Consider the following 27,542-nt stretch of genomic DNA (forward strand, 5'->3'; position numbering starts at 1 on the left):
CATTTTCTCTGTGATATTCTTTCACAACAGGGATTGATATTTTTTAATTACCTAATCTGTTATCTGTCACTTTTCTCAAAAAATAGTAAGTTGTTAAACTAATGGAAATCTTTAACATTCTTCTAATGTGATATGTTCCCACATCACTTTTCTTTTGCATTGGACAGAAGATGTGCTTCCCAGAGCCACCTTAAAGGAAGGGCTTGTTGGTTCAGTAAGGAGTGTTATAAACAGACAGCCTCCTACTACCTCTTTCAGGGTTTGTCTCAGCTATGGAGAGATGTTCTTCCCATACTAATACCATTCCAGTGACTAACTGCAGTGGGAATATAGAGGCCCTGCCATCTGAGTCCAGCATTAAACATGCTGATGAGCCATATTTACTCCAGAGCTCTGTGTGTGATTGGCCTACATGACAGTTTTATTAAATTTTCCTCATCCTGCTCCCTCTTTTCACAGGTGGTGATCCCTAATAAACACCCTGCATGCCAAGCTCCATATCAGGTGTCTACTATAGAAAATCCAGCCTGTAATATCGCTTGACATTTGAAATTTACATTTATTCATGAAACTTAACCTATAATCTCGTCTTTTGATTTTCTATCTTGGGCTTCATCACTCTGGCCAATTTCATTATTAAATCTGTCTTTATATGCTCAGGTTTCCATTTTTTCATTAATTTTTTTGTTGCTTCTGTAGATGCTCAGACAAATATATGCTCTTTTTAGGGTTCGAAGTCTATGAAATTTATTTGATTAGTAATAAGACATGTTTCTATATTACAAATGATTTCTGAGACTAAGAATGCCACTCTTGTACAAATCAAGGCTTTTACATTGCATCATGATTCCAGAAGATAGAACCTGAGAACCCTGAAATTATCATTAAAGAGGGACAGGCAGAGAGATAGGTAGTTGTTAGGAAGATGGACAGATAATTCAATGGGATCTGCCTTTCTGAGTGTTTTCCACTACAATTAGCACAGCCATTGTGAAGTCTTTTGTGTCTCATGTTTTGTATTGTCACCTGCATCTCTCTGAGCATAATTTTTCTCAGTGCCACTTATTAAAATGCTGACTTTCAGTGAGCTTTGTAAATTTCTTTAAACATCCCCTGACACAGTAAAAATGGATAGAATTGAACACTAGAGCTATATTCCATTGTCTATGTCCCAAGAATATTCAGATAAAGTATGAAGTAAATCTTTCTTTCCCATCCAGTTCATTTCACTAGCTTTATTATTATTTAGAGCACTATTCATACAATCCTTGCTTCTTACCCTGAAGTCATTGGCATGTTCGTTTTATTTTTGTTGTAAGTATAGAGAGTCTTTCAAACTGAAAATAGCTGATATCTCTAACATTAGTAATGGAAAAAGTGCTTCCTTGGCTGCTTGTTGATTATTTTCTAAAATGGGATGTATTTTAGAGAAACAGAAAAGAGATTTTTAAATGCAGGGTGTGGTCCTAGGGTGTATTAAGTGACAAAGACTCTGAGCAGTGTTTACCTTGGGACAGAATGTCTGGGAAGATATATCCCAAAGAGTGATTATCTCTCCATACTAGAATTAAACAATTTTTCTTTTGTTTTACTGTATTCTATATATTAAAATTTATCACTTTTATAACAATTCTATGCTAAAAGAAAGAAATATCATGCATTCTAGTGAACTCTCACACTATACATTCATACTTACATACACATATATATGACTGGCCCTGCTTAGTATACTTTGCTCATTCAAGAACTAGAGTAAACCCAGGTGAAATTGAGGCATGTGCAGCCCATGTTCTTATAGTGAATAGCAGCAAGGTAGGACTCCAATTTTTTTAGTCCTGACACCTAAACTAGTGTTCTTGCTACAACCTCATGCTAGTTTTAAAGAGCAATGGAGAAAATGCCTTAAAGAGTATCTTTCTCAAAATTTCAGAATTCTATTTGTCTCAGAAATGCTTATCTTTAGGGCTATTCTGAAAGCATTACTTATGCTAATAGAATGGAAGAAAGGCTATGCATTTTACAAAAGAAAAATTCATACCCAGTCTTCACAGACACCTCATTCTTTTATAATGAAAATAAAAGAGGTCTTTGACTTTAAAATTCACCCTTTCTTGATAAGAGCAATTGCACTAAACTCATGATTTCTTTCACCTCTGGACATTTTAGTGAAACAACACCCCTCAAAACAGCAGACCTAAAAGCAAATTACTCAATAGCTAAGAAAGATTCTCCTTCCATTCGTTTAAAAATTGTTGGTAAGGGATGAAAAGCAGAATGTTTAGTGAATGTTAAATAAGCAAGAATTTAGCTCCATAAAGTTTATAAAACTGCTGAGCTGCAAATAAAAATGACCACAATGCAGCAAGGAAATGATAAAAGTTATAAATTCCCTTCTCCATAATTGTTCGGCTCACATTCCCTTAATATGCAATGAAAAATGTAATCTCTACTGAGCTAAAGATTAGGGGAGTGGTGAGAATAATTCCCTTTAGAAAAAAGACCTTTGATTCCCTACACTTATTTCTCCCATGCATTTATTATTATGAGAGGCAGAAGTTAGCTGTTCATTTACCCTCAACAAACCATTAACAGATGATGATAATGTTATCATTTGCATCTGGATGTCTCCCCAAAGTGTCATGTCCTCATAAGTAGGGTTTTGGGGAGATGATTGGATTATGAGCACATGATACTATCAGGTTATACCTAAATGTGATCTGGGAGTTGAAGCCTGGTTGGAGGAGGTGGGTCAGTGGGACATGACCCAAAAGGGTATAGTTCCTTCCCTCCTCTGTTGATATCTCTCTGCTTCCCATGCCATGCCATGAGCTGCTTCTTCTCTGCCATACCCCCTTGCCATGCTACCCTGCCTTGGAGCCAGCTGTACAGGAATGAAATTTGTACAAACTGTGAGGCAAAATAAACATTTCCTCCTTTAAATTGTGGGTGTCTCAGCAACGGGGTGACTAAGACAGGTAGTGAGTTAATTATAGTTTTGCTCTAATTCTAATGCTTAACATACTACCTAGCTCATAGTAGGCACTTACTAAATATGTTAATTATTATTCTTAAACCTGTGACAAGCATTTCTTAGTAACCAATTCTGCCCCCATTTCTCCTACTAATACTATGCTTTGGGACAGAAACAGTTTAATTGCTCATTGAACTCAGTTCCCTTAACTGGAATACACTTTCAAGTTTCCCTTAAATATTGATCTGGCCATATGACTGAATTTCTGGTCAGTGAAATATAAATGAAAATAATGCAAGCCACTTTCAGCCGTATCCTATAAAAGTCTCCCATACAATCCTCTCCTCTCTTTCTTCCCCCATCTATCTGATTAGATATTGAATGCTGAAGTAACCTCAAGACCCTTATGTTGAAGGTGGGTCTCTGAAGTTGTGAGAAATATATTTATATGGTGTTAAGCCATTGGTGCTTCTTGGTTTGACTGCTGCAGCCAGAATTACTTTAACAAATACATATCTATAATAATTTCATTATATTATTGTACTTGTTCTATGCCTTAAAAATTTTAATTATGGATCACATCATTTGTTGGAATGATATTCAATTTAAAATTATAAAAGTAAGTTTTATCTTCAATTATAAGCCCCTGATTTAAGGACCCTCATTAGACTGATACCATCATCATCTTGAATCCAAACTTCAAAGTTGATGAAACTTGGCTTCTATATCTTTTTGCCTCCCCATTTAATGACATGTTACCTGTTTCCTTCATACTCCAGGGTCTACTCATATTTATGTAATCTGTGTCTCATTTCTTCAGAGCCCTGCTCTACATCAGATATCCATCTTTAAATAATCCTGAAACTCTTCCCCAGTATACTTTTAATTGTATAATGTTTTCTCTCTCTAAAAGCATTCACATTTTAACCAAGGATTTTAGAGAAATGATGCTTTCTGAGGGCAAAGAACTGTTGTTATGCTTCTCATTGCTTAAAATTTTTCTCATTCATTTTCAGCAACAGTGGTTATCTTGATATGGCATTTACATTTACATAGAATTTATCAACTTTCTAAAATTTGTGTTTGGTGTTTTCAGTCAAATTTAGAACTCTTTCAGACAATAATTCTTTGTATAATTTGTCTGCCTCTTCCCTTGCCTGGAAGTCCAATTAAATGTACATATATTTTAAAAATGTACATAGATTACTGGAAATTATTCTGCAGGTCACTGATGATTTGTTTAATTTTTTCAGATTTTTCCTTGATACAGTTCAGTTATGATTATGTATTGCTTAAAGATATGATAGATTTTCTTTTTGCTTAATGTTCATCTTTTTTTCCTTCTACAATATTTAAATTTATGTTAAGCCTGTCCAGTGAGCTCTAGATATATTTAGTTTTTTAATGTTTTTTTATTTCTATTTTCATTACCTTTGTTTTCCTTTAAATTCTTGATCATAGTTGTAACAGCTCTTTCACAGTCTTTATGTGATCATTATATATTCTTTATCATTTCTATCAATTTCAACTGGCTGAGTTTTTCCTAGTTGGGCATAAATTTTATTCCTTTGGGTAGACTCTTCTGCATTCTCTACTTATTACTAGGTGCTCAATGAGGCCTTTCCACTCTGCATGATCAAAACTCATTGTTTTCCCAGCCCTGTGTGAGCTTTAGGAATTGCTCAATTTATAGCTCCCTCATAATTGTTCTTTGTCCAGTCTTGTAGTTTTATCCATGGGGTATGCAGCTTAATATTATGACAAAGATTCAGGAGCCTACCATACATTTTGGTGAAACTCTTTCTCATATTAGTTCCATCTTCTCTAATGCTCTGCCTTGCAAATCCCACCTTCTCCAGCCTCTTCAAACTTTAATCTCTGTCTCTTCAAATTAGTGAAACTGCTTTGTTTAGTTTGGATTCTCCTTGCCCTACTCTGAAAATCAAAAATGACCTTAGGCAGAAAGCAACTATCAGGGTTATCTTGTTTATTTCCCTTCTCTCAGAGATCAAAGTCCTGTGAGATTGAAAACTACTATTTCATATCTTCCACTCTCTTCCCTAGTTGTATATAGTGAGATATTAAGTCCCAGATTAGTTATTCCTTCATGACTAGAAACAAAAGACCCAAGATACTTTTTCAGAAGCTGCCAGTCACACCTCAGAGAAATTCTCACATACCTCTTCACAATATCTTTGTAAAATCTGGCCCTTGGAAGTTCCTGTTTAATCAGAGGGTATGTAGATAAACTCCAAGTGTCCTGCCCAGAAGTATCTTGTTTTTACACAATCCTTTCCCTCCTCACCACTGAAATAAGAGGTATATGTAGTTGTCCTTCTTGAGTGAATAAATATTTGTGAGGATTTTTTATATGAAAAGTTATTGGGATTTCCACATGGAGAAAAAGAGCTTTTATTTCTCTTTTAAAGAACATGCCTCAGTCTTTTGTGAACTAGAAATGCAAGTTTTATTTTATTCATTTCTCATTTGCATTATGAAATTTTAACAATCAATGATGAATAAAATTATTTGAATTTTGCAGGCCTTTGCAAAGAACTGATCAAAGAGGCCAAGATTGTGTTATTCAGTTTTCCTTTCTTTAAAAACCAAGGCTACAGGCAGAGGAAGACCTCATAGCTGGTGGCAGCAGTAGCAAGTGGGGTGACTTGAGGATAGAGCTGGAGAAACCTGGGGAGCGTGCCACCTTGCTCGGATACCTGAGAATCAGATGGATCCTGTTGGAAATCAGTTGGATTCAGATTTTTCTCAGAAAGATGCTCCTTGCCTGACAATTGAGGATTCTCATCCTGAAAGCCAGGTTTTAGAAGATGATTCTGGTTCTCACTTTAGTATGCTTTCTTGACACCTTCCAAATCTACTGACACACACAAAAAAACCCTGAGTTGGATGTTGTGTCAAATCCTGTACAAATATCCACAGAAGAACAAGGAAATAATAATAGTGTGTTCAGTGAACATTTGAAAGAAATCATGGCTTCAGACTGTATTCTTCTCATTTGTATACATGTGATTCTATCAGTCAGGTCATTGAATAGTTACCTCAGGTAAACAAGACAAGCAATGATCTGAAAATGTCATTGGAATCTGTTCCTGCTATAGGAGAGGAGAAGGAAGAGAAGGAGAAAGAGGAAGTAGAAGATGATACTTCATGTGATACCACATACTACCTTAGTGCTAAAGATCCTGCCTCATCACAGCTGGGCTTTGGAGTCCTACAACTCTCCCAGTGTCATGATGTTGAAGAACATATTGCCCCATATGAAGTAGACAAAGAATATCTACAGTTAATAACCACCAACTTTGGCTATACCAGGATACCTGGTGTGGCTGCAGATACTGAAATAAAACCTGAAGAACAGTGCTGTGAAGATATCCCTATGACAGGAGAGCACAGCAAAGATGTTTCTATGACACCAAAGTTCAGTAAAGTTGTATGAGAGTAAAGTCCAACATATGCAAGGGCTTCTAATACCAAAGTATCGCTTGCTGTTATGGAAACAAAAGAACAAATGTCCACTCAAGAACTTGTGGAAGGTGGATGATTACATATTCAGAAATCATCAGAGCCTGAGGTTTTGTCAATAGATAAGGGCAATTAAACAGCTTCTGATGGATCTTCTACTCCTTTAAGGGAGGAAGTTGGGTGTTCTCGGGCTTCCACACCTGCTACCCCTGTGAACCTCCTGCAGCTCTCTGTTCAGAGGTCCCTATTCAAGAGAGTCTTTCCACAAATTCCTCAGATCTTGCTGTTCCTTCCCCATATGCTTTCCAATCTACCCCTTCCTTGGCTCATTCATAGCAGTCTCATAGAGTGAGAGGGGAGAAAAGATGAGCCAGTGAATATGTCAGTGTGATCTGAGGAGAATCTTTTCACAAAAAACTCCAAGTTGACAAACAGGTGCAAAAAAAACCACCTCTCCCACTTGAGTGCACTATATTTCCAAAGCTTCAACCCCAGTGTCTCAGAGCACACTGGTCTGTACCCCTGGATCCCTTCCTATCCTATACCAGTCTAAGTTTTCACATGCCATTTTAATTCCATCAGTAAGTTTGGAAGAATGATCAAATGTTAGGAATAAAGGTGAAGATTTGCATAATTCATCTTTGACTCTTGAATATTCTAAAACTTTGGATATTGAACCAAGAAATTCTACTGAGACTCTTGAGCTGTGTTTGACAGGGGATTCTTGCAAGTTGATACTTTCTTCAAGTGAGTACAGTCAGTCCCCAAAGATGGAGAGCTTGAGTTCTCACAGGACTGATGAACATGGAGAAAACACAAATTGAGGATACTGAACCCTTGTCTCTAGTTCTCAATTTTAAACTTCCTCCTGATGAAAATAGTACCCTTATGAACCTAGCCTTGGATGGCCAAGTAGAACTGAGTCAGAGTGATGACAAAACAAAAGGCGATGACACCGAGAACAGAGATCACATCAGTACTTTAGGCACTGGTTGCAGAGGCAGAGAAGAAATTTTAGCTGAAGACATTTGTATTTATCTCACATGTGATTCATGGAGTCACACAGTTCTTTCTCCAGTTACTCAAACTGAGAAACTTTCTGGTGTCTTAAATCAGGAGGAAGCTATGGGAGTTACAGAATACCAACCAGAGGAGAGATCTTCAGGGTCTGATGGAGGAGAAATCCCTGAGTCTCCTTGTGAAAGTCCTGGAGAGGAACCCAAAGAAAAAATATATGGAGAGTGTTCCATTGCACATTTCTCTGATTGAAACTCGGTCACAAGGGTTGTGTCTTCAAAAGGAAATTCCCAAACAAGAATGCTCAGAAACTATAGAAATTGAAACCAGTCTGATAAGTACGGATTTCCCCCAAGAAACTGCCAATTCTTGATTCAGATTGAGAACATAAGGATCAAGAAGCTTGGAAGGAACCTAAGTCAGAGGATTCAAGTGTTGTCATTATAGATGTAAAAAAGCTGTATCCTAGGGATGAGGTTTCTTGTGAATTTTTGGAAGGAGTGGAGAAATGCTCAGATTCCCAGTCCTGGAAAGATGTTGCTATAGAAATAGAACAATGTTCTGAGAAGAGATTAGATTCCCAAGAAGAGAAGAATATAAAATATGAGGGAGATATGAAATCAGTGACTACAGAAAAGGAACCTATATAGGAAGACTCTGTACAGCCTCCCTTGGCTTAAGTAAAACAGGTGAGTTGCCTAGATCTGACCAGGAGATGCAGCAGCCCAAACTTCAAGTGAAAACAGATAATTAATTAATACAAGACTCCAAAATGGCTAATACAATGCAGCAAGGGTCAGATGGAGAGACCTAGCAGCTCAAGAATGCCTCTGTCCATGCCTCACAGAGCTTCTGTGAAAGTTCTAGTGAAAACCCATTTCATTGAACTTTGGCTAAAGAAGGTGATATTATCCCACCATTGACTGGTACAATCCCAACTCTTATTGGGCACCTAAAATTGGAACCCAAAGACATATGTAGTACTTCTATTGGTATTAGCAACTGTACAGAAAGCACCATAGCAACCAGTGTTGTCATGTCTCAAAGTACGGTAGAAACCAACAATGCTATACTTAGAAGTGAAAAGGGGGATTTTGAGGCTGCCCCAGAATTGAATGAGAAACTGTGTGTAAAAATGAAACTGATCAGCACTGAAACGAAGGCCACTGAAGGAAGAGTCCTTACAATTTAGTCTGGAAAAGCCTGAAACTGGTGAAAGAAAATAAAGTTCTACTGTTGTTGCTGAGGACATTGCCAGTTCCCAGAAGATCGTGTCTGTATTTAGCTGTGTCTGTGAAGCTTGATAAGAAGACATGGTTTGAGGTAAGAGTCTTCCCTCTGCCTCCAGTAGGGGGAACTTGTTTCATTTTTCAAGTACTCAAGAAGAAGAAAAGAAAGAAAAATTGGAGGGTGACGAAAGGATTAGGCAAAATGAATGGCCTATAAAGATTATTAGTCTTATTGAGGACCTTGCTGTGCCTGCTTCAGAGCAGATGGCCAGAAAAGGGCCATCCAGCCCTCAAGGAGAAGCAATGCAGACAGTTGTACAGGAAAGCCAGAAAGAAGAATGAGATGACAATCAGGAGATGCCTAATAAGGCCTTGATTGGAAAGCCTACTCAAAATAACACAGGAATTCAGACCATGGAACTTTCCCTCTGGGTTTCAGAAACTCAGCAACAACCTAGACTGTCAAAAATGTATGTGAGTAGAGCACCGGTACAGTGGACCAGAACTCTGGAAAGCAAGATGCCATGGTGCAGACTGAGAGGGGCAGTGGTTCAAAACCTATCAGTGTTGCTGGGGACGATACAGAGTCACTCTGAAACCAAGGAGGAGAGTTTGATAGGCTTGAGCCTCCACAAAGCCAAATTTTGCATCAGCACTTGAGAACAATCCATGGAGAAACTCAAGAAGCCAATTGTAGAGTGTCAGGAGTGTAAAACTCAAGTGTCCCCTTCACAGATGAGGGCTCCTCAGGTCATCTGGGGGATATGAGCTCCTTCTCTTTCAAGGCATCCAGATTTCTTGGGACTTCAAGTGAGAGAAGTTTCTCGGCCTTGCACAGCAGTGACAACTCAGGGAGACAAGGCAGACCACTCAAGTGGAAAACCACTGGGATAGAACCCACAGATTTTGCTTTACCCAGCTCACGAGGGGCCACAGGAAAACTGAGTCCTTGAAAAGGCATCAATATGTTTCCAGATATGTTGCCAGATGATAAATCTTTCACCTAAATTTTGCCCCATATACCAGATTCTACCAGAAGAACAGATGTGGGTGCTAGTGCTTTTTGTTGTAGTTCCTCTTCAGATACCTTTCTAAGCCACTGCTAGCTGCTCTGATGGCTTAGATGCTGCCTGCCTCTTCTGGGAACAGCTGTGCAGGGCTCTGTATTATAGGCAAACAGTCATTCAATGGCTATTTTCACTCTGGAAAAATCACAGAAGATACTGGAGCTTGGAAAGATGAATTACTTTTTGATGATGGGCATGAGTGTGATGTGTTGGGCAAAGATATTCTCTTGTGTGACCCCCTCCCGCTGGATAATGAAGTGACTGCCCTCTCCTAGAATGAATAGTTCAGTGTAGTAGTGGTAAAAGGGCACAGGAAAGAGTCTAGTGAGCTCCATTACAGCACTGAAAAAGAAGGTCAAGGAAAGTGCTAAAAGTGAATGGCTGTTATCCTGTCTTTGGAGCCAGGAAACAGACTGAGAGAGCAGTATGGGCTTGGTTCATATGAGATAATGACATCTCTCACAAAGGTGGCAGATAGCAACCTAAACAATTTGGTGGAAAGTAAGAGGAAAGAGCACATTAACATCAGCTCCCCAGCCACTCCTACTGCCTCAAGCAGCAGAAGCACAACCCCTACCTGAAAGATCACAGAAAGTCCTCTGGGTTCCCTGGGAGTTCTATCAGGCAAAAGAAAAGTTATCACTTAGTAACCAGCTCCCTTTAGCTCCAAGGATCTTGTTTTGTGGCAGTGAAGATTGAAGTTGATAAAACATAAAGCAGCAAGTGGTGGGAAATAGCCAAATGTGTGTTTATTAGAAAGAATAAAAGAAAATAATTCCCTGCTTGTTGGGGAGGGGTAAAAATCCATAAATATTTAAATCCATTGGCCTTTTATACAGTTTTTGGGACCTGTGTACATGATAAAAAGCAGGAGTGACTCTCAGTTGCAGTTAGGCCTTTGAAGTCCAGAAAGCAAGCTGCTTTGTTTGCATTTTATTTCTTCCAAGGTCTTCTTTAAGGACTTGTTCTTTGTCCCTTGCATTCCATTAGGCCCTGGTGGTCAGTTTGTTTAATTATTTTGGCCCTTTGGTATGTTAATTCACTAAAGCCCTGACTTTTAGCTTACTTTAGGTTAACTATTCAGGACCTGTACCCTATCTGCCTACCTTCCTCTATCTATTGGCTTCAACTTCAGAAGATCAGTCCCCTGCCAAGCCAGGCCACAAGTCTTCCACTTTAAACACACTTTGGGGAAAGGAGAATTTGTGAGCCACTGTGAGAGTGGAGACAACACGCAGGCGAACCAACATGCAGGTGAACCCTCTGTGTTGGAGGAGCAGAGCCTTTTCCCCTCAACAAGCCCTTGATTTTAGGATATGCCTTTTCCTTATCATGGCCACAACAAGTGACAAGTTGGCCAGTTGCTCCAAACTATCAGATCTTCCTACAAGAAGCAATGAGGAAGAGGGGGAATATTTAGAAATTCCTCCTTTCAACAAGCAGTACACAGCATCCCAGCTTTAAGCTTGACCTAACTAAATCCTTGAAGATTTCAATGAAGCACACTGTAGTATGGCCTACCAGTATCTCTTAATTGCTGATCAGAAACTAGAAGTACTTTTTGTGCCTTCCCAGTGGGATTCTTGTCTCATGTCTGGGTCCATGACAGCTGCCACACTAACCAGCTCCAAAACTAGTGCAATAGGGCCGGGGATTTAGCTCAGTGGTTCTGCTGCCTGCCTGGAAAGCACAAGGTCCGGAGTTCAATACCCAGTACCAAAAAAAAAAAAAAAAAAAATCCAAAGCTAGTGTAATAATCTGTTGCCTGCTGGGTACAGCCTTGGTTACAGACTTGAGGAACAAAGAATTCTGAATTGGCAACCCTGTGAAAACCATTTGCAGAATCTGAAGGTAATCTTGATGTCAGGTCAACAACAGAACTTCCCGGAGCACTGGTCTGAGATCCTGGAGACCTGGGGTGAAGGGCAGCCTCTGTAAAGCAGAACCATTCAGGTGTCCATAACAAAGACATTGCTTTAGGTGTATTTGATGTGGTGATGATAGACCTCTTATGCCTGGCCTGACTGCTAAAGAAGTGTGCTGAAGCATTGTAGCTGCCTGTGGCGTTATAAGAGTAAGTGATCCAGTGCCTCATTGCTGGGGAGAGAGTTGGATTCAAGCAGCATCCAAATACAAACACGATTGTTTCTCATAAAGATAATTAGTCTTTCTGGTTTAATTCCCTACTGTTATGGAGATTATATTTTAGCTAGGTTTTAAATGTATCGGGTGTGTAAATGGATTGTTTGTATGGCTTTTCTATATAGTTTTATTTGCTGGATTTTTATGATAAAATACATGTTGAATCTCTTTGGTTAAAAAAACAAACAAATATATTGTTTTTCTTCTCTGACTCACAATTTAGGATTGCGCCTTACATACATGAACTAATAAAATTAATTACTATCATTATCAAGTTTTGCCATGTCATGGGGGACATTACCAGAATCCTTATATGTATACTTAATCCCTTAGCCCTTATGAAATTGTTTTACTGGGCTTTTGGTGCATGCTTGTGGGTGTATGTGTGTGTATTTAGTAATTTTACTAAGTGACTTATCTAAAGCTAATTGATAGTGCTACCACTTAATGTTATTTTCCCACAGGCAAGCTGAGATCCAGGAGACAAAACATATTCAAGATCATCTACTAGTCAAGAGATGGAATGAAATCACAAAACTTGATCAGCTGAAACTTTAAACCAAATTCCCCCTTCCTCCTGAAATTCTTGATGAAAATAACACAACCTGTACTCCCCACCATAGTACCATTCCCAATACCATCATGCCACCTGAAAACCATAAATCTACTCAAGTTATATATGAATTATTACATTGTCTTAGATTCCTTATTATAGTGTTTGTATAGTAATTTCTTTTTTTATAAAATGGCCATAAAGAACAATAAACTACAGACATTTTATAGCTAAATGAATGTGTATTGAGGCCGTACTCTTAAGTGAAATAGGACACACATGTGCATAGTAGTTTTTATTGACCCACAAGCAGGTACCCAAAAATGAATTGTAAGTAATTACAATAATCTCTAATGTTTAGAACTGAGGATTTTTGCAACAAGCCTAGTAATCAGCATTTCCTAGAAAAGGTTCACTATTATTTTTATTTTGCTCAAGACATTTTATTAATGTTTTGTGGAAGATATACCTCACTCTTTTATGGGCATCAAGATATATTTCAAATTTACTAACTAAATATTATAGAAACAAATATAGAAAAAAATGGAGAAGTAATAAGAAAACAAGACAGCAAAAATCCCCTTTTATTTCTAAATCATTCCTTACTTCAGAGAATCAGGGAAATGCCTAAGATACTAGTCTGCTTTTATGTGACCTTTCTGACTTATTGCTGAAAATCTTAGGGCTATAAAATTTCCTTTTGATCTCCCACATAGAAATACATTTGTTTATTGCCTGGGTGTTTGAAGTTGAAAGTTTGTCATTGCATTTTAGAAAAAACAAACCATAGGATAGTGTGTTCTGGGGCTCAGAGAAGATTTAGAGCACTGTCCTGCAGATGTTCTAACTTCGGAACCCTCTGTTCACAATCCTCCTTTTCCCTGATAGCATTGAGCTGATATTTCCAAAGAGATAAGAGACCATTGCCCCAAAGGATATTAAATAAAATAGAGACACTGATATAATAAGGTAATGTTAGCCAATAACTAACAAAATCTCTCTCTTTTGTGGAGAACCTAAAACAAGTAATGTTTTCTGCCACAAATATTACTTTCTTTTAGATTCTGAAAGAAATACCAGGAGTCTACATATTTCCAAGTAAATACAAATGCTAGCATTTTTATAGTGGGAATGGAAACAAATTATTGATACATATGTCTCTGTTAATCCAAAAATTAATTTCTTAGGAGTGCCATTTAATTTGGGCAATAAATTATAATGTTCTTTTCCAGCATTCACAAGCCTCCTTTTGCCTAAAATAGAAAGGAATCAAAGGATAGAAGGGAATGGGATTAATATGAGAAAATGGAAAAATAGGAACAAAATCTTTGTAAATAGGAAGGAATGGAGGGGTTGAAGGGAGGGCTGGGCAAGGGTGAAAAATAAGAGCCAAGGGAGATTATGTAAAGGTTCAAATTTCCAGTGATGAATGTCATTATATTGTATACCTAAAATGTACCAATGATTAGAATGAATAATCGATAATGAAAAATAGGAAGAAAAGGTCTAAAGGTGTAGGGGTAGTGGGAGGGGAAGGGGAAAGGAAAGAAGGGAAAGAAAAAATGCTGAGAAATGGAAAAAATGGAAATAAAGTCTTTGTAAATAGGGAAGGGTGGAGGGGGTGAAGGGAGGGCTAGGAATGGGGAAAAGAAAAGAAAAGAAAAATATCAATGCAAAAGACTTCCTTCCTCATTCTGTCCTGGAGTACAATTATAAACATTACTATTAATTACCGCTATTTCCATTTTATTGAAGCTTACATAAACTATATCTCAATGCCAAATAAGAGCAAGACTAGTCCTCCCGCCATCCTATCACAACAAAAAATCTTGTTGGCAATGCATACAAGTTTGAATACTTCAGGACACTAAAAAAAAATGTGTTATGCTTTCACAGGAAATTGCTGTGCACTAGTAAAACTACTTCCCAGTAATCTGTACCGCATCCATTTATTCATTTATCTCTGAAGAAAGAAGCATACATAGCAGTGTCTTTGGAGCATTTTATATTTGATTCTATATGTGTAGTTATTGAAGATATTTATTCGTTGAAATGGGGAATCTAATTCTGTATATTTCAGAATTCACAAACCAGGAATACTTTATCACCCTTCCATTATCAGCAACATGATAATGTGCTAAAAGGTATAAACTGGAACCAAACTATCTGGATTCAACTCAAAATTCAACCAGTTATTGGTCCTGTGATCTTCAGCAATTCATGTCATTTCTTTGTGTCTCAGTTTCTTTTACTATAAAATAGAGATATAAGGAGTGCTTATGTTTACAGTCTCTTCAACAAGTGAACATATGTAAAAGTACTTAGTATCCCTGCTAAGTAATACGCACTAAGCAGGTGTTAGCTCTTACAATGTTCTTTGCCTATTACCAAACCTTTATTCCAGAACATTGTCTGGGTAAAGCAACTTCCTGATTGGCCAAAATGAACAAAAGGGCTCTCTTTATCCATTCTACTTTCATGTTCCTGCCCTTTTTATTTTTTAAGCAAAGGCTAACTTGGTTAATAATTATGTGTCCATATAGACATACAATGAATACTTATATACCTGAATATAAAGGACAGCTTTAATTTGGTTTCATAATTCCCCAGAAAATGAGTCCAGTCTTAATTCAATCTGTATGCATTCTTAAAAATATAAAGTAAAAGATTTATTTCAGATCAAGTAGGAAGTAGTTAGCAGTATCTTTCAGAAATGTTGTAATCACTGTCTTCTTCTATGTACTAAACATATTTTACATGTGTAATGAGATATGTGTATTACTGACATCTGTTACTGCTTAATCACCTCCTAAGAATAATACCAAATAATCTGAGAAAACGGATTTAGGAAGCCTAAATTTTAATTAAATCTGTTTACCTCAATTTTTGTTACATTTTTTTTCATAAGTTATATTCTAGCTCCTGGAACTGTTTTAATCCCTGCCCAGAGCAGGCATTTATGTTAATTTTATATTGACTCATAACCCCAAGGCCATCAACTCGAACATCTAATTTTTGCTCATGAGCCAACTTATCTTTATAACATTACTGAAATTCTTGAGTTTTTAGAGTTCAGAAGAAAAATGTTTCCCAGGATTATGGCCAGTTAGTTAAGTCAGATGGTTAGAATATCCTAATGACGTCAAGACTATGAGTTGGATTTTTTTTTTTTTGAGACAGGGCCTTTCTGTGTAGTTTAGGCTGGACTTGAACTCACTTTGCAGCCCAGGCTGGCCTTGAACTCACAGGGATCCTCTTGCCTCAGCCTCCTGAATGCTGGAATTACAGGCATGTGCCACCATGCCCAGCCAGGTTGATTCTTATAAGAACCAATTAACTTTGGGCTTTTCCACCAGAATAGCTCTGCCACAAATGTATGACTTTAAAAAAAAGGGAGATTCATTGAGAGGTTAGGCAGAAAGCCATCTCCATACTAAACACACAAAAATAAGCAAACAACAATAAAAATATACTCAGATACACATATGACTAGTTCTAAATTAATATCTTTGTTTATGTAATCATCAAGTATAATAATGCCAATATCATTGTCTTGTTATTTTCTGTTGTATATTTCGGGATCTCTTGACTCCTTTTCCCCAAAGTGTCATCTGTTTATGTAAGAAAATCTCTGGTAGTGTCTCAAATGTGCTCACAAATGATATTCTCGTATTTATCTTCTTCAAGCCCCAAGAAGAAACTGCTCCTCTCACTGTTGCTGTGCTAGCTTGTGGCACCATGATTTCCTGCTTAGGGTGATTGTTTGTTTGTAGTACTAGGGATTGAACCCAGGAACTTTACACTGAATTACACCTCTAGCTCTTTTAATTTTTTATTTTGAAAAGGTTTTTGCCAAGTCACTAAATTGCCCCAGCTGAGTTTAAACTTTTGATTTTCCTGCCTTAGCCTCCCAGAGTGTTGCGGTTACAGTTGTGTACGCCTACACCCAGCAATTGATCACTTCTTTTTTAAATTTTAATTTAACACAAGCAGATATTAATAAAGAAAATATAAAAGACATTCTATGAAAGAATAATTTTTCATAACCAACAGTGGAGAAGCGATCATTTCTTGTATTCTCCAAGGTAGCAACCTTGAGAAGAACCAAAGTAACACTAAAAAGCCCCTTTGGGTCTCATTCTATCAGTGCCACTATGGGTAAAAGTGGAAGAGTGTCACTCTGCCCCTTATTTATTCCACTTTGTCATCTGGGTACTGAATAAATTCCTTGTGTCTCTGTATGTCCTTATTCTCATTGTAAAAATAGCTTCTTTGGCTTCTGCTTTCAACATTTCCCTCCCTAGGGCTCACATCCCAATCTTTAAGATTAAATGGGGCACTCAGTACCATATTGACTTTGTTCCACTTTATTGGCTCAGGAACCTGTGCAAAAATTGGACAAAATCCTCATTCTTCCTTCAGTCAACATACAAACTAACTCCACCAGCTAACTATGGCCATCCAGACTTGCCTGAACTCCAGTAGTGGACATACTAAGGTTCCAGCTGAGAGTTCTACCACATATTTAAAGAAGGAAACCTCAAAAATCTGTACGAAGAGTCTGTTTTTCTGGGGCAAGCTATCTTGGAATAAAACATATTCTATATTTGGATTTCAAGGGAGCAAGAAACACTGATTCTTAATTGGGGCCCACACCTCATATCCCTGTCTTCTCTCAACTATTGGCTGAATGTCTTGACTTTAGTATTAGTGATATCTCCTTTTACCTGTTATTTGATCTTCACACAGAACTTTCCCTGGATGAGAGAGTGAGTTGTACAATTAACTGTTTTCTATAGTTAAGTGATATATGAAGATGCTGGGCAGATTTTGATAGGAAACGCAGGCAAAAGTCAAGCCTATCCAGGTGAGTAGAATATGGACTCCAGAGGGCAGAAAGTGGTGAAAGAGCTAGGTTGTGGGTATGAAAGTGAATCTTATTTGGCTTCACAGTTCTTTCTAGGGACCAAGCATTTGATGAAAGACACTGCTTGTTACTCAAATCTCAGACACTGCATTCTCCATTCTACTTAGGCATAAATATTTCTTTTTCCAAATATTATTTTGGGGCCCTATAAAAGGACATTTTGTGCCTTTTATTTATAGGGATTTTGTCAATCCTTTCTTTTCTCATCTTCACTTGTATCTTACCACTGCAACTAACAAAACAAAATGAGATTTCACCATTTACTTATCTTCCATGATATCAAATAAGAGAAGAAGAAAGTGACATAGAATCCAGAGTAAGCTGCCAAGTTTTCACTAGCAAATATTCAGTTGACCCTCACAGTTTTATTATAGACCTGACTCGAGTGGGCTGATTTTTTGTTTTTATCACATTAGGAAAGTTAGCTCATCATAATTCACTTGATCCAGAGAATCCATCATCCCTAAAGCAATTTAGTTTTAGACGCTTGAAAGAAATTTTATTCTCCAGAAAAATGTCAGTAGTAGAAGATCTTCCCTGTGAAATAGTCCACGCACGAACCTTTAGAACAGTTCTGGTATATTATAGTACTCAGAGAGATGGGACACCTTCATACCATACACTCCCTGAGATACCAGTGCTCACCATTACTAAATATGTAGCCAAGTAAAATAAACATCAGTGTTCACAACTCACTTTAAGAAGCCAATTAAGGTTCAGCTTTCCCTTGGAACCCAGGTCTAAAGTGAAGAAACACTAGCAGAAAACTTCTTTGATCCATGTTTGCTTTGAAAACCTTGGCCTAGGTTAGATAACTAAGAATAGGAGTTACCCAAGCAGCCATACATGTTGGGAGGGGGAGAGGGGAATCTAGTTCTTATAAGACACAGCTGGTAGCTATCAAATCCAAATGAAGTTGAGATTCCTACCAGCACACAGGAATCAATATTTATCAACAGAAAAAGTGATAGGTGATGTTCATTATTGCCATTTGAAGGTTGTGTATATAAAACATATATATGAAATACTAAAGTTCAGAGCTATTTCCTCTCACAATTAGGTAGATAGAATGCTTCTCATTTTGCCACTGTGTAACAGCTTGGCTTTCCTCTGATTTAATACCTAATGTCTTCTTCTCTTTTGACCTAATGTCTTCTTCTCTTTTGACCTAATGTCTTCTTCTCTTTTGACCTTCTCTATTTCTTTAAAATAATGGTGCTATGCAGAGGTAAGCAGATGATTCAGGGTTTCATATCAGAAGAGAGACATAGATTTCACAAACACTTAATGGAGAACACCTAGTGAGGTAAAAAGTCAACAGAAGATTTAAGGTTTGGAGTAAAAGAACAAACTGACTGAGGAGAATAGCATTTCATTGTTCCAGTGGTTTCCATATAGACATAGGCAATGGAGACAGTGGAGACATTTGGCTTAGATCCCCTTTGCTCCCCACTCCCATTATACTGAATTGCTCTGAATCTCACTAGCTATTATATCTGCTTCAGTGCTCTAGTAATAAAAAGTAATAGGCATAATTTTAGGTTAAGGTGCTAAACCACCTAAACAATTTTTTATGACCTGAGATAAAATTTTAAAGAAGCAGAATTATTTTGAAATTCTATTGCATAAGATGGGTACTATAGTTAATAATAATGTATTGTATATTTCAAAATAGCTGAAACAGTGGATTTTTGAGGTTCTTACTACAAAGAAATGATAAGTATTTGAGGTGATGGGTGTGTTTATTAGCTTGATTTAATCATTCCACAAATATATACATATATCAAAATATCACAGTACACTTAATAGATAAGATTTTTTCAATTAAAAATAAAATAAAACTTAAATACATACACACAAGCCACATAATATGAGACATCTTAGGAACCTTAATTTTAGGCCTCATACTCAGGATGTCCTGAGAGTACAGGAGTTCCTCTCTGTACTTAGAAGTCTGTTCCTGTCTCCCAGGGGGTTTTACTTGATTTTCAGGATTTTCTGCTAAAGAAGTGGCTCAATTAGAGAATAGGAAGTCTCCTATGCTCAAATTATGGCTTCTCTCATTCTCAAAGATCTGAGCTCTTTCTCTGCTCTGAACTTTTTTTGCACAGAATCCATTAATAATACAATCAATCAATAATTATTCAGTGCCTAATAAGTTCCATAACTCTATTATAGGTCTTAAGGATAAAGAAAAAAACCTTTGCTTTCATGTTGCTGACAAACTAATCATATAGGAAGCAAGGAAAAAAAACAGTTAAATATATGTCTTGTTAGAGGGTAGTAATTGTTAAAAATAAAAATGAAACATGGTAAGATAAAAGAGAGTAAGAGTAATGGCTCTCATTTTAAATAGGGTAATCAGACAAGGCCTTCCAGTGAATTTAACATTTGATTTTTAACTATATACATTTATTAAACACCCGTCATGTGTCAGCCACATGAATTAACTCCTTCCATCTTCACTAAAATCTTCTGAAGTAGAGTCATTATTATCCTTGTTTTACAAATGAGGAAACTGAGTACAAGAGAAGTTAACTTTCTTAAGGAAATGTAGTAAGAGACAGAGTTGCAGTTTGAACTTAAGCAGTCTGGCATAGAATTCTATCATTGTAACCAATGCGGTACATTCATTTGGGACTCTGTCTGAAACAGAACCATGTGCAAATTTTCTCATTAGCTTTGTGAGGCATCAATAGATCTATGCTAAAGAAGCAATTATTGAAGCAGAGTAAGGAAGGTTCCTGGCAAAGGGTCCCCAGAAAGGAAGTGGGAATGAAATGACTAATATTTGAGTATGTTATATGGATAGCTATTTTGCACATAGAGCCTCATTTAATACTCCCAACAAAGCAATAAGTACCTACTTTGAAAAACATACCTACTTTGAAAGTGACCAAACTTAACAACAGAGTGGCTAAGAAAATTGTCCAAAATCTCACAGGAACAAAGGTCTAAAATTATATATTCAGGTTAACTATCAGCAAAGCCCATGCTCTTTATACTATGTTGTATCCAGCAAAAAGAAAAAGAAAGACAAGGAAATCTGGAGTAAAATATATGAAGACAAAGTGAGAAGGAGGGAGAGACAGCAAAATAAAGGCAATAAGGTTTAGAGAGCCAGAGAACTGACAGTGGCTTAGAGAACTTTTAGTGACAGCTTCATCCCCAACCTCTTCCCTCACACCAAATATTTAGACTATTTGGGTTGCTAGAGCAAAACTACCATGAACTGGGGGGGCTTGTAAATAAGGGAAATTTATTTTCTCATACTTCTAGAGGCTACTTCATAGATGTTGCCTTCTCTCTGCATCTTCACATGGTGGAAGGAGCAAACAAGCTCCCTCAGACATTAATCCTATTCATGAAGTCTCTGCCTTCTAAAGGCCCTTCCTTTTAATGATTTCAGTGGTTCTTAGACTTCAACATATGAGTTTGTGGAATGAGCATAAGCATTCAAATAATGACACCGAGTTAGATGAAATCGTGAGAATCCTTGTGATTAGAGGGTTCCAAAGATTAGCATGTCTAATTTCTCACCGATGCCTGGTATTGACATATAGCCACTGAGCAGTGCATCAACTTCTGGAACTGATGCTGTCTTCCAATCAGGTATTCCAGGAAAGCAAGGCATGTAAACTTACTAAGGGCAAGAAGGAAAATGGAAGAACCATTTGATATTTGGGAACTAGCAGTTAGTTAGTTGTTTGATAGCAAGGGGTTGGTTTCGTTTTTAGTCTTCGCCCCAAAACACAGTTTAAAGTTTTCAGCCGTAATTAAATAACGTTATAAATGGCTTGCCTGCCAAACTCTCCCTTTCTAATACTAGAACAATAGCATTGTGGGAATGTCAGAATAATGGGCTGATGGTCAGTGTTAGCAAAGAAGGCTAAATAGCAGATTGCCTGCCTTGTGGTATAGCCTTTATGTGGTGTAGAATTCAGGATGTTTTCAAATCACTTGTGGGATGGAGCTGACCTACCCATTCATTATTCTGGATGAGCAGCAAGTCTACCTTTCACCCTATGCTGTCTCTCCTTTGTCTTGCCTTTCTCTTTTCTCCTCCACTTTTCCACTTATACACAAGGGAAGGCTTTGATTTTTGCTGATATTAGACAAAGAAGCAGACACTTGCCGGTTTTATCTTTAACATAGCCTTATGTGGCTCCCCACAAAAGGTAGCAGAGACATGCCTTAGTGTGGGAGACTCCATCATTTGTATTCATCAAGTAGCTCTTTTGAACCTCCATTTTTCTCAGCTATAAAATGCTGTTTTAGTGGCTTCTGCTTCAACAAAACTTTCAAAGATTCATTACACAACTGTCAAAACTATGTATTTGTAACTCCATTAGGTGGAATGTTTTAAAAGAATGTTTTAAAAGGAAAATGTAGTCCTTTTGAGAATGGTCTTAGGAGACTAGAGATTCCTTTGAAATTCACCGTTGCTCTGTAGAAATCAGCAATAGGCTTATAACTCAATGTCAGTTGAAAACTGAATTAAAACTATAAGCTTAATAAAATATTATGAAGAAAGTAAATTTTGAGGAGTTTTTGATAAGTACTAAGTTTTGAGGGCCTATAAACCACTCCCAATCTGCTATGGATTGTCCAATCTTGGTAAAGGAATAAAGGTAGAGCACCTTTATGACATCTGTTCTGACAAGTATTCGATCTGTTAAATGGACCATATATAGTCCAAATCAATTTTTTCAGGAGTTTTAATTTCTACTTTTGAACAAAATGCAGAAGAAATGAGTTGACTTTTAATAGACTGACATACTGTGGTCTCATATCTGGATGTTTTTGCCTTTGTACCACTTTTGCACACCACATAATCAACACTGCTCACCTATGCAATCGATATAGCCATGCCTAGTCTCTCATCTACATCTATACAGAGAAAATGACTGTTAATTGAAGTACAGTTTCTTTTGCTTTGCCAGGTTTGATTTGGTGCCAGTTTCTCTTTCCAAGATACCACTGACCACCTGCTGTCAGCAAGGGAAAGGAAATGGGGCAAAGAAATAAGGAGAAGGAAAAGCTGTAGGGCAATCAGGAGAAAAATGTGATTATGGAACATGTTCCACAAATTAAGCAATCTGTGGAGAGTAATTTGGCTGGTGAATAACTTTAAAGTGTCACATCAGCTTTGCAATCAGATAGATGCCGCCCTAACTTGCCTTGTAATGATTCCAATGGGAATAGAAGGGAGGGGTAGCCACTATGAATGGAGAACAGATAAGAGGAAAGAAAAACAAAGTGCTTTGTTTACAAAGCCTGCTTAGGGAAATAAAACTATTGGTTACTCCAGGACTACTGGACTCTCTCTCTCTCTCTCTCTCTCTCTCTCTCTCTCTCTCTCTCTCTCTCTCTCTCTATATATATATATATATATATGTATGTATGTATTCTTAATGGCAGCAGCCTAGGTGTGTTGGGATGGCAAGAGATGATGGAGGAGGACAGAAAGACTTGATTTCAGAGACATCAGAGACATTTAGGAGTAGAAATGACAGAATGACAGGTCTTGGTAATTAATTGAATGTGTAACATGAAGGAGAAGATATAGTAGAGGCTGATATCCATCTTTGTAACTTTAAGTGGCAAATGGTAGTGCTGGAAATGTACAGGACCTCCCAAGCCAGCTTTTGTCTTTGTTCATCTTTCCTTTTTTCACCATATGATGTTCTTTCTCCCTTAGCCCAAATAATCACTCATAAGTTTGTAAAGAGGTTTGACAAAATTAGCGTAAAACATGTTAATGGGATCTGAAAATTCACTGAGCCTGAAAGGTTGTGGGTTGAAGAGTGACGGAACTAATGTCTTAAGTATAAAATAGATTTTTTTCAAACCTTTAATTTCTACCTAAGAATAAAGTAATCAAAGAAATGAAATACAATTTTAGTAAAGAATGTTCTAGTAGAACATAAAAGTGATGGTTTTAACTATTTTAGAGAGAAAGATAATAATGAAATCATTGGAGGGAAACTATGGAGATCTTCAAGGGAAGATAAGATAATCCTGAGATCTGAATAATATAAACATCAACCAGAAAACAGGGCCCTGTATTAGATGATACCTTTGAATATCCATTCTATAAATGTCCTCTTACTCTGTCTGTCCTAGATTTCCCCAAAAACACTGTTGTTTCATTGATCTGGCTGAATAGATGCATCCCAAGAAAGGGCATAGAAGATAATTGAAATTATCTAACCCTGATGATGTTAGATATGGAGATAGAAGAAGAAAATTATTTAATTCAATTTTGGAAGCATTTTTAAGTGACATATTTAAAACCAGTACTTGTTAGGGTAAGAAATGCATTCAGGAGTCTGCACTTAGGACATACTCGCTATCTAAGATAAAAGAGAGGATAGCAGAAGGTAATTGAGAAAGAGAAATTCAAACAATGAATCAAACTCATCACTAAACATGAAACCAGGACAATACATGCCCCGAAGTCTAAGGCTGTGGATTTATGGGCAAAGCAGCTTAAATTTGAAGTCAATGTACTATGAAAGGCATGAGCATTCTCTACATTCTGACACATAATCAGGGAAGCATTCATAGACATTCATATACAAACTGTACACACATGAATTTGTAACATTTAAACAGAAGTCAGAATTTTTAAAAATATTACAGATAAACCAGATTCTCACTGAAGAATTTTGCCAGAAGGCTAGAAGATGACTTACAGCTAAATAAAAGAGCATCTTACCAAAGTTATAGATCTGTAATTAATGTATCATCTTTTTCCCTTTCTTCTTTTTTTTGTTTTTTTTCAGTTCTTTTATTGGTACATTTTAGGTATACAATTTGTTTACATTTATCATTGGGTGTTTGTACCTATACATGATGTATCTTGGTTCTTATTTTTTCCCCATTACCTGTGTGCCCTTCACCCCCTCTACCCTTCCCTATTTACATAGATTTCATTTACATTTTTTTTTCTTTTCTCATAGTTTTCCTTTCCCTCTTTTCCTTTCCCCTTCCCCTCCCTTCACTCCTTCGTCTTTGGACCTTTTTTCCTATTTCAAATTATCAATTATTCATTTTAATCATTTTAACTTTTATTTACACTATCAGTTTCTCACAGTAGAGAAACTATTCGGTATTTACACATGTGTAATATTTATTTCACTTAAGAGTATGGCCTAGATATGCATCCATTTAGCTATAAATGACTCTAGTTTTTCATTCTTAATGGCTGAGTAGTACTCTATTTTATAAAAAAAACACATCTTCTTTATCCAGTTTCCAGTTGATGGGCACTTGGGCTGTTTCCAAGGTTTAGCTATTACAAACTGTGCCGCTATGGACATGGGTGCACATATATCGTTGTGGTATGATTCTTTTAATTCATTTGGGAAGATACGCAGCAGGAGAATAGCTGGGTCAAATGAGACTTCCAGTCCTAGTTCTCTGAGGTATCTCCATAGTGATTTCCACAGTGGTTGCACAAGTCTGCACTCCCACCAACAATGGAGAAGGGTTCCTTTCTCCCCACAAATGTGCCAGCATTTGTTATTTGTTGATTTCTTGATAGTAGCCATTCTTTCTGGGGTGAGGTGGAATCTCAGGGTTATTTTCATCTGCATTTCTCGAATGACAAGTGATGTAGAACATTTTTTCATATATTTGTTTGCTGCTTTTACTTCTTTGTCTGAGAAATATCTGTTCATTTCAGATGCCCATTTTTGAATTGGGTCTTTGAATTTGGAGGATCTGATTTTTTGCAATTCTTTATATATTCTAGATAGTAGTCCTTTGTCTGAGGTACAGCTGCTAAAATTTTTTTCCCATATTGTAGGTTGTCTGTTAGCTTTGTTGGTGGTTTCTTTTGTAGTGCAGAAGCTTTTTAATGAGGTGAGATCCCAGTTGTTGATTCTTTCTGCTAGTTCCTGTGCTGCTGAGATTTTGTTCATGAAGTCTTTTCCTATGCCAATGACTTTAAGAGTTCTACCTAAATTATCTTCCAGCAATTTTACTGTTTCTGTCTTAATATTTATATCTTTAATCCACTTCGATTTTAGTTTAGTGCATGGTGATAGGTATGGGTCTAGTTTTAATCTCTGGCAGGGTGAAATCCAGTTTTTCCAACACCATTTATTAAATAGGCTATCTTTCCTCCAATGAGGCTGGTTGGCTCCTTTGTCAAAGATAAGTTGGCTGAGCATGTCTGGTGTTGTTTCTGGATCTTCTAATCTATTCCACTGATCCTCAGGTTTGTTCTTTGCTGGTACTATGCTTATTTTATCACAGTAGCTTTGTAGTATAGTTTCAAGTTGGGGATTGTGATACCCCCAGCTATGTCTCTGTTGCTTAGAATTGCTTTAGCTATTCTAGGTCTCTTCTGGTTCCAAATGAATTTTTGGATTGTTTTCTCTAGTTCTGTGAAGTATATTGTTGGAATTTCAATTGGCACTGCATTGAATCTATATAGTAGTTTTGGAAGTATGGCCATTTTCACTATATTGCTTCTTCCTACCCAGGAGCAAGGGATGTCTTTCCATTTTCTTATATCCTCTTCGATCTCCTATTTCAGAGTGCTGTAGTTTTCAGTGTAGAGGTCTTTTGCTTCCTCTGTTAGATTGATTCCTAGATATTTCATTATTTTGGATGCTATTGTAAAAGGAATTGTTTCCCTAATTTCTCTCTCAGTGAGTCTGTTATTTGTGTACAAGAAGGCTATTGTTTTTTGACTGTTGACCTTGTATCCAGCTACTCTACTAAATCTGTCAATTAAGTCTAGAAGTCTTCCGGTGGTGTTTTTTGGGTCTTCTATGGAAAGTATCATATCATAAGCAAATAATGACAGTTTAACTTCTTCCTTTCATATCTCTATTCCTTTTATTTCTTTCTCTGTTCTAATTGCTGTGGTAATGTTTCCAGGACTATATTGAACAGGAGTGGTGATAGTGGGCATCCTTGTCTTGTTCCTGATTTTAGAGTGAAAGTTCTCAGGTTTTGACCATTTAGTATGATGTTGGCTGTTGGTTTTCATAGATAGCCTTAATCAGGTTAAGGTAAAGACCTTCTATTCCAATTTTCTGTAGGGTTTTTATCATGAATGGGTGCTGGATTTTGTCAAATGCCTTTTCTGCATCTATTGAGATGATCATATGTTTTTTGTCCTTGACTCTGTTAATATGGTGTATTACATTTATTGATTGATGAATGTTGAACCATCCTTGCATCCCTGGGATAAATCCGACTTGGTCAGGGTGTATGATCTTCTTGATGACCCTCTGTATTCTGTTTGCCAGTATCTTGTTAAGGATTTTTTCATCTATGTTCATTAGGGAGATTGGCCTATAGTTCTCTTTTTGGGTTGGGTCTTTCCCCGGTTTTGGAATCAAAGTAACACTTGCTTCCAGGAATGAATTTGGAAGTATTGCTTCCCCTTCAATTTCCTTGATGAGTTTAAAGAGTAATGGTGTTAGTTCTTTAAGTGTCTTGTAAAATTCAGCAGTGAAGCCATCCGGACCTGGGCTTTTTTTGTTGGTAAATATTTTATTACATTTTCAATTTCACTCATTGTAAATGGGGTGTTTAGAATTTCTCTATCTTCTTCATTTTACTTTGGCAATTCCCATTTATCTAGGAATCTGTCCATTTCTTCTGTGTTTTCCATTTTATTGGAGTAGAGGTTCTCGAAGTAGGTATTGATGATCCTCTGTATTTCTGTTGGATCTGTTTTGACTTCACCTTTTTCATTCTTAATTACATGTATTTGTGCCTTTTCTTTCCTTTTTTTGATAAGGTTGGCTAAAGGTTTATCGATTTTATTTATTCTTTCAAAAAACCAACTCTTTAATTCATTGATTTTTTTATTGTTCTCTTAGTCTCCATTGCATTGATTTCTGCCCTGATCTTTATAATTCTTCTCTTTTCAAGCTTTGGATTCATTATGCTCTTCTTTTAACAGGAGCTTGAGGTTCTGCATTAGGTTATTTATCTGAGTTTTCTCTGTTTTCCTAATATGTGCATTCACTGCTATGAATTTCCCATGTAGAACTGCTTTCATTGTGTCCCACAGATTCCTGTATGTTGTACTGGCATTTTCATTTACTTGTAGAATCTGTTTAATTTCTTCTTTAATTACTTTTGGGACCCATTGGTTGTTCAAGAGGACGTTATTCAGTTTCCA

The 27,542-nt window shown here is 37.0% G+C and overlaps 1 protein-coding gene and 1 pseudogene across 2 annotated transcripts in view; both read left to right on the forward strand.

Moving 5' to 3' along the window:
• The window catches only part of Il1rapl2 (interleukin 1 receptor accessory protein like 2), a 647,009-nt gene that overhangs the window by 425,192 nt on the left and 194,275 nt on the right, over positions 1-27,542 (forward strand). The window lies entirely within an intron of this gene.
• Positions 5,691-11,932, forward strand: LOC106010761 (TP53-binding protein 1 pseudogene; annotated as a pseudogene).

Source organism: Heterocephalus glaber, unplaced genomic scaffold (assembly GCF_053883595.1).
Source record: "Heterocephalus glaber isolate CG9 unplaced genomic scaffold, H.glaber_assembly_v1.0 deba00001613, whole genome shotgun sequence".
NCBI lineage: Eukaryota > Metazoa > Chordata > Mammalia > Rodentia > Bathyergidae > Heterocephalus > Heterocephalus glaber.